Raw genomic sequence first — 13,403 nt, forward strand, 5'->3', positions numbered from 1 at the left:
ACCACACACACACTCTACACACCACACACACTCTCTACACACACCACACACACACTCTCTACACACACCACACACACACTCTCTACACACACCACACACACACTCTACACACACCACACACACACTCTCTACACACACCACACACACACTCTACACACCACACACACACACTCTACACACCACACACACACACACTCTACACACACCACACACACACACTCTACACACACCACACACACTCTCTACACACACCACACACACTCTCTACACACACCACACACACACACACTCTGCACACACCACACACACTCTCTACACACACCACACACACACTCTACACACCACACACACACACTCGACACACACCACACACACTCTCTACACACACCACACACACTCTCTACACACACCACACACACACACACTCTACACACACCACACACACTCTCTACACACACACACACACACTCTCTACACACACCACACACACTCTCTACACACACCACACACACACTCTCTACACACACCACACACACACTCTCTACACACACCACACACACACTCTACACACACCACACACACACTCTCTACACACACCACACACACACTCTACACACCACACACACACACTCTACACACACCACACACACTCTCTACACACACCACACACACTCTCTACACACACACACACACACACACACTCTACACACACCACACACACACTCTCTACACACACCACACACACTCTCTACACACACCACACACACTCTCTACACACACCACACACTCTCTACACACACCACACACACACTCTCTACACACACCACACACACACTCTACACACACCACACACACACTCTACACACACCACACACACACTCTACACACATCACACACACTCTCTACACACACCATACACACACTCTACACACACCACACACTCTCTACACACACCACACACACACTCTCTACACACACCACACACACACTCTACACACACCACACACACACTCTACACACACCACACACACACTCAACACACACCACACACACACTCTCTACACACACCATACACACACTCTACACACACCGCACACACACTCTACACACACCATACACACACTCTACACACACCACACACACTCTCTACACACACCACACACACACTCTACACACATCACACACACTCTCTACACACACCACACACACTCTCTACACACACCACACACACTCTCTACACACACCACACACACACTCTACACACATCACACACACTCTCTACACACACCACACACACTCTCTACACACACCACACACACACTCTACACACATCACACACACTCTCTACACACACCACACACACACTCTACACACACCACACACACACTCTCTACACACACCACACACACTCTCTACACACACCACACACACACTCTACACACACCACACACTCTCTACACACACCACACACACACTCTCTACACACACCAAACACACACTCTACACACACCGCACACACACTCTACACACACCATACACACACTCTACACACACCACACACTCTCTGCACACACCACACACTCTCTACACACACCACACGCACACTCTCTACACACACCATACACACACTCTACACACACCACACACACACTCTACACACACCACACACACACTCTCTACACACACCATACACACTCTCTACACACACCACACACACTCTCTACACACACCACACACACACTCTACACACATCACACACACTCTCTACACACACCACACACACACTCTACACACACCATACACACTCTCTACACACAGCACACACACTCTCTACACACACCACACACACACTCTACACACACCATACACACACTCTCTACACACACACCACACACACTCTCTACACACACCACACACACACTCTACACACACCATACACACACTCTACACACACCACACACACACTCTACACACACCACACACACTCTCTACACACACCATACACACACTCTACACACACCACACACACACTCTACACACACCACACACACACTCTCTACACACACCACACACACACTCTCTACACACACCACACACACACACTCTACACACACCACACACACACTCTCTACACACACCACACACACACTCTACACACACCACACACACACTCTACACACACCATACACACACTCTACACACACCACACACACACTCTACACACACCACACACACACTCTCTACACACACCATACACACACTCTACACACACCACACACACACTCTACACACACCACACACACACTCTACACACACCACACACACACTCCACACACACCACACACACACTCTCTACAAACACCACACACACACTCTACACACACCACACACACACTCTCTACACACACCACACACACTCTCTACACACACCACACACACACTCTCTACACACACCACACACACACACTCTACACACACCACACACACACTCTACACACACCGCACACACACTCTACACACACCACACACACTCTCTACACACACCATACACACTCTCTCTACACACACCATACACACACACTCTACACACACCGCACACACACACTCTACACACACCATACACACACTCTACACACACCACACACACACTCTACACACACCGCACACACACTCTACACACACCGCACACACACTCTACACACACCGCACACACACTCTACACACCACACACACACTCTACACACACCACACACACACACTCTACACACACCGCACACACACTCTCTACACACACCACACACACACACTCTACACACACCACACACACACTCTCTACACACACCACACACACACTCTCTACACACACCACACACACACACTCTACACACATCACACACACACTCTCTACACACACCACACACACACTCTCTACACACACCACACACACACACTCTACACACACCGCACACACACTCTCTACACACACCACACACACACACTCTACACACACCGCACACACACTCTCTACACACACCACACACACACTCTCTACACACACCACGCACCACACACACTCTCTACACACACCACACACACACACTCTACACACACCACACACACACTCTACACACACCGCACACACTCTCTCTACACACACCACACACACACTCTCTACACACACCACACACACTCTCTACACACACCACACACACTCTCTACACACACCACACACACACTCTCGACACACACCACACACACACTCTCTACACACATCACACACACTCTCTACACACACCACACACACACTCTCTACACACACCACACACACACTCTCTACACACACCACACACACACTCTACACACACCACACACACACTCTACACACACCACAAACACACTCTCTACACACACCACACACACTCTCTACACACACCACACACACTCTCTACACACACCACACACACACACTCTACACACACCACACACACACTCTACACACACCACACACACACTCTACACACACCACACACACTCTCTACACACACCACACACACTCTCTACACACACCACACACACACTCTCTACACACACCACACACACACTCTCTACACACACCACACACACTCTCTACACACACCACACACACACACTCTACACACACCAAACACACACTCTCTACACACACCAAACACACACTCTACACACACCACACACACACACACTCTACACACACCAAACACACTCTCTACACACACCACACACACACTCTCTACACACATCACACACACACACTCTACACACACCAAACACACACACTCTCCACACACCACACACACTCTCTACACACACCATACACACACTCTACACACACCAAACACACACTCTCTACACACACCACACACACACTTTACACACACCACACACACACTTTACACACACCACACACACACTCTCTACACACACCACACACACCACACACACACACTCTCTACACACACCACACACACACTCTCTACACACACCACACACACACTCTACACACACCACACACACCACACACACACACTCTCTACACACACCAAACACACACTCTCTACACACACCAAACACACACTCTACACACACCAAACACACACTCTCTACACACACCAAACACACACTCTCTACACACACCAAACACACACTCTACACACACCACACACACACACACTCTACACACACCAAACACACACTCTACACACACCAAACACACACACTCTCCACACACCACACACACTCTCTACACACACCATACACACACTCTACACACACCAAACACACACTCTCTACACACACCACACACACTCTCTACACACACCAAACACACACTCTACACACACCACACACACACACACTCTACACACACCAAACACACACTCTACACACACCAAACACACACACTCTCCACACACCACACACACACTTTACACACACCACACACACACTTTACACACACCACACACACACTTTACACACACCACACACACACTCTCTACACACACACTCTACACACACCACACACACCACACACACACACTCTCTACACACACCACACACACACTTTACACACACCACACACACACTTTACACACACCACACACACACTTTACACACACCACACACACACTCTCTACACACACAATCTACACACACCACACACACACATTCTACACACACCACACATGCTCTTTACGCACCCCACCCACCCACACTTCACTCACACACACTCCACCCCTCCTGCTCACACGACATACATTCCCACAAACATGCACACTCTCTGAACCATACACACACTTACACATGCATACCTCCTCATTCTGCTCCCCTTCCCCCCCACCGCCTCACATCCTCTGCATACTTGTTTGAAAGATGAGGTGAGAGTGACTGCCCTTGACATCAAGGCAGCATTTGACCGAGTGTGGCACCAAGGAGCCCTAGTAAAATTGAAGTCAATGGGAATCAGGAGGAAAACTCTCCAGTGGCTGGAGTCATACCTTACACAAAGGAAGATGGTAGTGGTTGTTGGAGGCCAATCATCTCAGCCCCAGGGCATTGCTGCAGGAGTTCCTCAGGGCAGTGTCCTAGGCCCAACCATCTTCAGCTGCTTCATCAATGACCTTCCCTCCATCATAAGGTCAGAAATGGGGATGTTCGCTGATGACTGCACAGTGTTCAGTTCCATTCGCAACCCCTCAGATAATGAAGCAGTCCGAGCCTGCATGCAGCAAGACCTGGACAACATCCAGGCTTGGGCTCATAAGTGGCAAGTAACATTCGCGCCAGATAAGTGCCAGGCAATGACCATCTCCAACAAGAGAGAGTCTAACCACCTCCCCTTGACATTCAACGGCATTACCATCGCCAAATCCCCCACCATCAACATCCTGGGGGTCACCATTGACCAGAAACTTAACTGGACCAGCCATATAAATACTGTGGCTACGAGAGCAGGTCAGAGGCTGGGTATTCTGCGGCGAGTGACTCACCTCCTGACTCCCCAAAGCCTTTCCACCATCTACAAGGCACAAGTCAGGAGTGTGATGGAATACTCTCCACTTGCCTGGATGAGTGCAGCTCCAACAACACTCAAGAAGCTCGACACCATCCAAGATAAAGCAGCCCGCTTGATTGGCACCCCATCCACCACCCTAAACATTCACTCCCTTCACCACTGGCGCACTGTGGCTGCAGTGTGCACCATCCACAGGATGCACTGCAGCAACTCGCCAAGGCTTCTTCGACAGCACCTCCCAAACCCGCGACCTCTACCACCTAGAAGGACAAGGGCAGCAGGCGCATGGGAACAACACCACCTGCACGTTCCCCTCCAAGTCACACACCATCCCGACTTGGAAATATATCGCCGTTCCTTCATTGTCGCTGGGTCAAAATCCTGGAACTCCCTTCCTAACAGCACTGTGGGAGAACCGTCACCACACGGACTGCAGCGGTTCAAGAAGGCGGCTCACCACCACCTTCTCGAGGGCAATTAGGGATGGGCAATAAATGCTGGCCTCGCCAGCGACGCCCACATCCCGTGAACGAATAAAAAAAAAAAAAAAAATTCATCTGGGCACCCTAAAAGAGGATGGAAAATACATAAAATTATTCAAAAAAATCACCAGAAAGCAGACAGTTCATATTGTATCAGAAACTGCAGTGTGAGATATAGATGGGTTATTTTGAATAACAAAGTACATTTACATATAAGAAAGACATACTTTTCTATCGTGCTTTTCACGACCTCAGTACGCCCAAAGCACTTTACAGCCAATTAAGTACTTTCAAAGTGTAGTCACTGTTGTAATGTGGGAAACGCAGCAGCCAATTTGCGCACAGCAAGATCTCACAGACAGCAATGTGATAATGACCAGATCATCTGTTTTTTTAGTGATGTTGGTTGAGGGATAAATATTGACCAGGACATCGGGAGTAACTCCCCTGCTTTTACATCCACCTGAGGGAGCAGACGGGGCCTCGGTTTAACGACTCATTTAAAGGACAGCACCTCCGAGAGTGCAGCACTGCCTCAGTACTGCGCTGAGATGTCAGCCTGGATTATGTGCTCAAGTCTCTGACTTGACCCAAAAACCTTCTGACTCAGAGGCGAGTGTGCTACCAACTGAGCACAGGGGCTCCTATGTCTCAAAAGAAAAATTCAGACTTCTCCCAACCTTTAAATTTATTGGATAGGTAGAAATAACAGAAACAGAGGAACATCACTTAGTGTCCTACAATACTAATATCACCATTAAACTATATACCTTTCACACGGCAAATTGCATATTTTCCTGATTAGTTTTCTTAACCCCACTTCTCCTGAAGGAACCGACTCGCCCAAGCGGAGGGCACAGGCCTTGGCATGGGGATCCAGATGGTCTGTTCTATCGTGGGGAGGGGGCAACACAGCTGTGCCCAATTCTGCCCTCACTTGACACCCAGCCACTTGTACCTTCCAACAGGAATCACTGGATAGCAATGAGGAGCAGGGAAACCCTAAGCTGAATTTACCTCTTACTCACCCAGGAAACTCGACGCACCCTTTTTGGTTCCCCAGCTGAGATCAGTTAAGTCACAGGAGATCTGGGATGAAGCTGGGGGCATCCCGGCCCATGTGATTCGGTTCTGCACTGGACAGTGTAAGTTACCCATGGAGCCATTAGGGGGAGGATTTCCTTAAAAGACCTTAGCAAAATTGAACTTGCATTTTTTTTTACAGCGGGAGGTTGGCAAATAAGCTAGAAACTCTAATTTTCCTGCACCATCTGGCATCATGCTGTGCATGGTAAGATAGTCAAACAACAAAACATCAATGCAAATTGACTCTGCTGTTTGTTTTAACGTTTTGCTGTATATTTTAATTTTTATCATGCTGGGTATTTTATTCAACTGTATATACTGATAAGACTAGGGTTGCCAACCCTCCAGGATTGGCTTGGAGTCGAGAGGAATTGAAGATTAATCTCCAGGACACTGCTGTGAGCAACCGGGAGAAAAATCATAGAGCATTAAAAAAAAATGTGTTTTTTTGCACTTTCTTTGAACACTTCTATTTATTAGTTATAAAAATATTGGAGATGGGAGAAAAGACTGTTTGACTGAGAGTCAAGAATCATTCAATTGGGTAATAAAGTTTTTTTTGCTTTCCAAGTGGTGTGGGAAGGCGGTGTGCTTCGAGGATGGACATGTCGGGTGACCAATGACGGGAGCGTGGGGGTGGGGCGGGACAGTTGGAGACAGGAGGTCATGTGATGAAACCTCCAGGAATATGTCAAACCAGAGTTGACAAAGCCTAGTTAAGACATAAGTGGTGGGAAGTAATGAAATATCCTGTGGGGATACTGAACAGGCTTGTAACCGTCAAGTGATAACGTTAATTCTAGTAATTTTAGTATTTTGCTATTTATTGTCATGTATTGTTGTTTTTAAATTCAATTTAGACATTTGGGGCCTAAGGTTATTTGTCAGCTTGATTTGTTGCCAAACCAATTTTCAAGTCAAAATGGGCTGTACTTCAGGTAATTTGTCAGTTTGGGTTTTTTTTTTTGGCATCTGTACATTTTTCTGTAAATCATACTTCATTTATTTTTTTGGATGAATGTTGCGTGATAAATACCCGATCAGAAATTTCAGTGCAGTAAAGCACAGAAAAGTATTTAATTGGAGGTCTGAATTCAGAAGCAACAGGCATCATTAGGCACTGAGTCCAAGTCCCTCATTAAACACCTTCCTTTGAGTTTGAAATCAAATGGCCTTGAGTCACAGTACAGAAATGTTCCAATTTTAACATTAATTGGGCAATCTCATCGAAAGATACTTGAAGGATGTGTTGCGTTTGAGATAGAAACAGCTCATTAATGAAGAGGAATGCTTTCTTGAGCTTGATGTTAGTTGGCACAATACAGAGGAAGCCCTGAGTTACAACTCAGCCATATGGTGACAGAGTTTTTTTAAAACAAGAAACCTATTAATTTCTCAATTTAACTAATTATTTTTTGATTTTTATTTTAACATTATTTTATTGGGCAGATAGGTGAGGTTCACCGATCAAAAAGGTTGGAGCCTAGTAGTCTTTTCTGTTCCTTTTACAGGTCATAAATGCTTATGAAAGCTTGCGTGATGACCAAATCATTATGGAACGAATAGACCAATCGTATACAACAGTAAATGGATTAACCCATTCGAACAAGTCTGAGGAGGTGTTTTTATTAGGGAGGGAGGTGGAAGCCACATGCATCAGATAACTAATTACAGTCCTCACTGCAAGGGTTGTTCAAGCAGGATAACATGGCCACACAGCATATTTGAGTCTATAAGACTCCTACACAAGTCATGTAAGGTCTCAAGTCAACTCACTGCAGGACAAAGATGGGTCAGACATTTTCCTTGGGCATGGAAAGAAAATCAGAGGACAGTCACCCTCAAATCCATTCACTGTTGTATGCAATTGGTCTGTTCATTCCATAATGATTTGGTCTTCACGTGAGCTGTCAAAAATTGTTGGACCATCTTCAAGAAAAAGTGTTTAATATGTTTCTTTGTTTACAGACGCATAAGGCAATGACCAATCCCGCCAAAATGCATTTCTGTCTCCCAACAGAAAATGACACACATCTCTCTTGACAAGATCATCCTCCCCAATAGCCAGACACTTTTTCATGAAGATGGTGCCTGAAGATGACATTAATCTACAGGGGTAACAGAAATATATAAGGCTTTATTGTGACCTACAGAATCTGACTGTTCTCTCTTTGTTCCCCTAGTAAACTTTGACCATTTCCAGATCTTAAGAGCAATTGGCAAGGGCAGCTTTGGGAAGGTAAGTGAATGTCACCATTCTGCATCGACACAAGTCTGTGCTGGTGTCTATAGAATGATATTTCTTCCTTTTGCATTGCAGCAGTGTCTTATCACACAATAATAATTCAAATCAAACAGGTTAGGCCAACATCTTTCTATACTACAATATCTACAAATTCATTTTGTAGTGGAGCAAATTTGACCAGGTAGCTCCCTCCCCTGGTGCTGGTGACTCGCTGGTACCTCCTCCGAGTGAGTTTGGACAGTGAGTCTGGGAAGTGTATTTTACCATGGGATGCATCACAGCCAAGCATAATGCCGCCCTCGCCCAACCACACGCTCCGACTTTCCAGCAAGTGACATTCTTTATTGATCAGGAAACTGTGGCTGAGATTTTCTGTTTCCTTTCCCTAGCCCAGGCTAACTGCACAGATGCCACCTGGGCAGAGAATGGGTAACATACTATAGACTAGGGATCAAATCTGGATCTGGCTGGTGAAAATAATGCTCATTAATATTATGCAATGTACAGAGGGCAAGTTCTGTGCACATGTGCGCATATTCACAGAAGCAAGCACATGCGCACGGATTCTCACGTACACGGGGTCCCTCTCTCTCTCTCTCTCTCTCTCGGATACAAATACGGAAACTCACACACTCTCACATATGGACTCTCACATACGGACCCCCTCTCACACACGGACTCTCACACACACAGACTCTCTCACACACACAGACTCTCTCACACACACAGACTCTCTCACACACAGACTCTCTCACACACACAGACTCTCTCACACACGGACTCTCTCACACACACAGACTCTCTCACACACGGACTCTCTCACACACGGACTCTCTCACACACACAGACTCTCTCACACACACAGACTCTCTCACACACACAGACTCTCTCACACACACAGACTCTCTCACACACGGACTCTCTCACACACGGACTCTCTCACACACACAGACTCTCTCACACACACAGACTCTCTCACACACACAGACTCTCTCACACACACAGACTCTCTCACACACACAGACTCTCTCACACACACAGACTCTCTCACACACACAGACTCTCTCACACACACAGACTCTCTCACACACACAGACTCTCACACACACGGACTCTCACACACACAGACTCTCTCACACACACAGACTCTCACATACATGGACTAACGCATGTGCGCACACACATGGACTCTCACATACGGACCCCCTCTCACACACGGACTCTCTCACACACACAGACTCTCTCACACACACAGACTCTCTCACACACACAGACTCTCTCACACACACAGACTCTCTCACACACACAGACTCTCTCACACACACAGACTCTCTCACACACACAGACTCTCTCACACACACAGACTCTCTCACACACACAGACTCTCACACACACACAGACTCTCACACACACACACTCTCTCACACACACAGACTCTCTCACACACACAGACTCTCACACACACAGACTCTCACACACACAGACTCTCACACACACAGACTCTCTCACACACACAGACTCTCTCACACACACAGACTCTCTCACACACACAGACTCTCTCACACACAGACTCTCTCACACACACAGACTCTCTCACACACACAGACTCTCTCACACACACGGACTCTCTCACACACACAGACTCTCTCACACACACAGACTCTCTCACACACACAGACTCTCACACACACGGACTCTCTCACACACACAGACTCTCTCACACACACAGACTCTCTCACACACACAGACTCTCACATACATGGACTAACGCATGTGCGCACACACATGGACTCTCACATACGGACCCCCTCTCACACACGGACTCTCTCACACACACAGACTCTCTCACACACACAGACTCTCTCACACACACAGACTCTCTCACACACACAGACTCTCTCACACACACAGACTCTCTCACACACACAGACTCTCTCACACACACAGACTCTCTCACACACACAGACTCTCTCACACACACAGACTCTCTCACACACACAGACTCTCACATACATGGACTAACGCATGTGCGCACACACATGGACTCTCACATACGGACCCCCTCTCACACACGGACTCTCTCACACACACAGACTCTCTCACACACACAGACTCTCTCACACACACAGACTCTCTCACACACACAGACTCTCTCACACACACAGACTCTCACACACACAGACTCTCTCACACACACAGACTCTCTCACACACACAGACTCTCTCACACACACAGACTCTCTCACACACACAGACTCTCTCACACACACAGACTCTCTCACACACACAGACTCTCACATACATGGACTAACGCATGTGCGCACACACATGGACTCTCACATACGGACCCCCTCTCACACACGGACTCTCTCACACACACAGACTCTCTCACACACACAGACTCTCTCACACACACAGACTCTCTCACACACACAGACTCTCTCACACACACAGACTCTCACACACACAGACTCTCTCACACACACAGACTCTCTCACACACACAGACTCTCTCACACACACAGACTCTCTCACACACACAGACTCTCTCACACACACAGACTCTCTCACACACACAGACTCTCTCACACACACAGACTCTCTCACACACACAGACTCTCTCACACACGGACTCTCTCACACACACAGACTCTCTCACACACACAGACTCTCTCACACACACAGACTCTCTCACACACACAGACTCTCTCACACACACAGACTCTCTCACACACACAGACTCTCTCACACACACAGACTCTCTCACACACACAGACTCTCTCACACACACAGACTCTCTCACACACACACGGACTCTCACACACACACGGACTCTCTCACACACTCAGACTCTCTCACACACACGGACTCTCTCACACACACGGACTCTCTCACACACACGGACTCTCTCACACACACGGACTCTCTCACACACACGGACTCACTCACACACACAGACTCTCACATACATGGACTCACGCATGTGCGCACACACATGGACTCTCACATACGGACCCCCTCTCATACACGGACTCTCTCACACACACAGACTCTCTTACACATGGACTTACACGGACTCTCACATACGGACCCCCTTTCACACACGGACACTATCTCACACACACGCTCACTCTCAGACACACACACTCTCTCACACACACACGCACACCCTCTCTCTCAGACACATGCACTCTTTCACAGACATTCTCACTCTCTCAGACACTCTCACTCTCTCAGACACTCTCACTCTCTCACAGACTCTCTCACTCTTTCTCAGACACTCTCACTCTTTCTCAGACACTCTCACTCTTTCTCAGACACTCTCACTCTTTCTCAGACACTCTCACTCTTTCTCAGACACTCTCACTCTTTCTCAGACACTCTCACTCTTTCTCAGACACTCTCACTCTTTCTCAGACACTCTCACTCTTTCTCAGACACTCTCACTCTTTCTCAGACACTCTCACTCTTTCTCAGACACTCACTCTTTCTCAGACACTCACTCTTTCTCAGACACTCACTCTTTCTCAGACACTCTCACTCTTTCTCAGACACTCTCACTCTCTCACAGATACTCTCACTCTCTCACAGATACTCTCACTCTCTCACAGATACTCTCACTCTCTCACAGATACTCTCACTCTCTCACAGACACTCTCACTCTCTCACAGACACTCTCACTCTCTCACAGACACTCTCACTCTCTCGGATACTCTCTCTCTCAGACACTCTCACTCTCTCGCAGATACTCTCACTCTCTCGCAGATACTCTCACTCTCTCGCAGATACTCTCACTCTCTCGCAGATACTCTCACTCTCTCGCAGATACTCTCTCTCGCAGATACTCTCACTCTCTCAGACACTCTCACTCTCTCACAGATACTCTCACTCTCTCACGCACACAGGTACACACACACAGGGGAATTTTAACCCCCAAGAATCAGTGGGTTGGGGCCAGGTGGGAAGTTAAAATAATTGATTTTTAGAGCACGGCCGCAACCCGGCTCCAACAAGCCCACTTCCGGGTTTAATGGAGGCACA

The 13,403-nt window shown here is 47.7% G+C and overlaps 1 protein-coding gene across 1 annotated transcript in view; it reads left to right on the forward strand.

Annotated features, from left to right (window-relative positions):
- Positions 1 to 9,306: 9,306 nt before the first annotated feature.
- LOC137332193 (serine/threonine-protein kinase 32A-like) overlaps positions 9,307 to 13,403 on the forward strand; it is a 165,286-nt gene continuing 161,189 nt past the window's right edge. The window contains exon 1 of the mRNA XM_067995889.1: positions 9,307 to 9,358. The gene's annotated coding sequence lies outside the window, so the exon portion shown is untranslated. The remainder of the gene's footprint in view (positions 9,359 to 13,403) is intronic.

The sequence above is a fragment of the Heptranchias perlo genome, chromosome 14 (assembly GCF_035084215.1).
Source record: "Heptranchias perlo isolate sHepPer1 chromosome 14, sHepPer1.hap1, whole genome shotgun sequence".
Lineage (NCBI taxonomy): Eukaryota > Metazoa > Chordata > Chondrichthyes > Hexanchiformes > Hexanchidae > Heptranchias > Heptranchias perlo.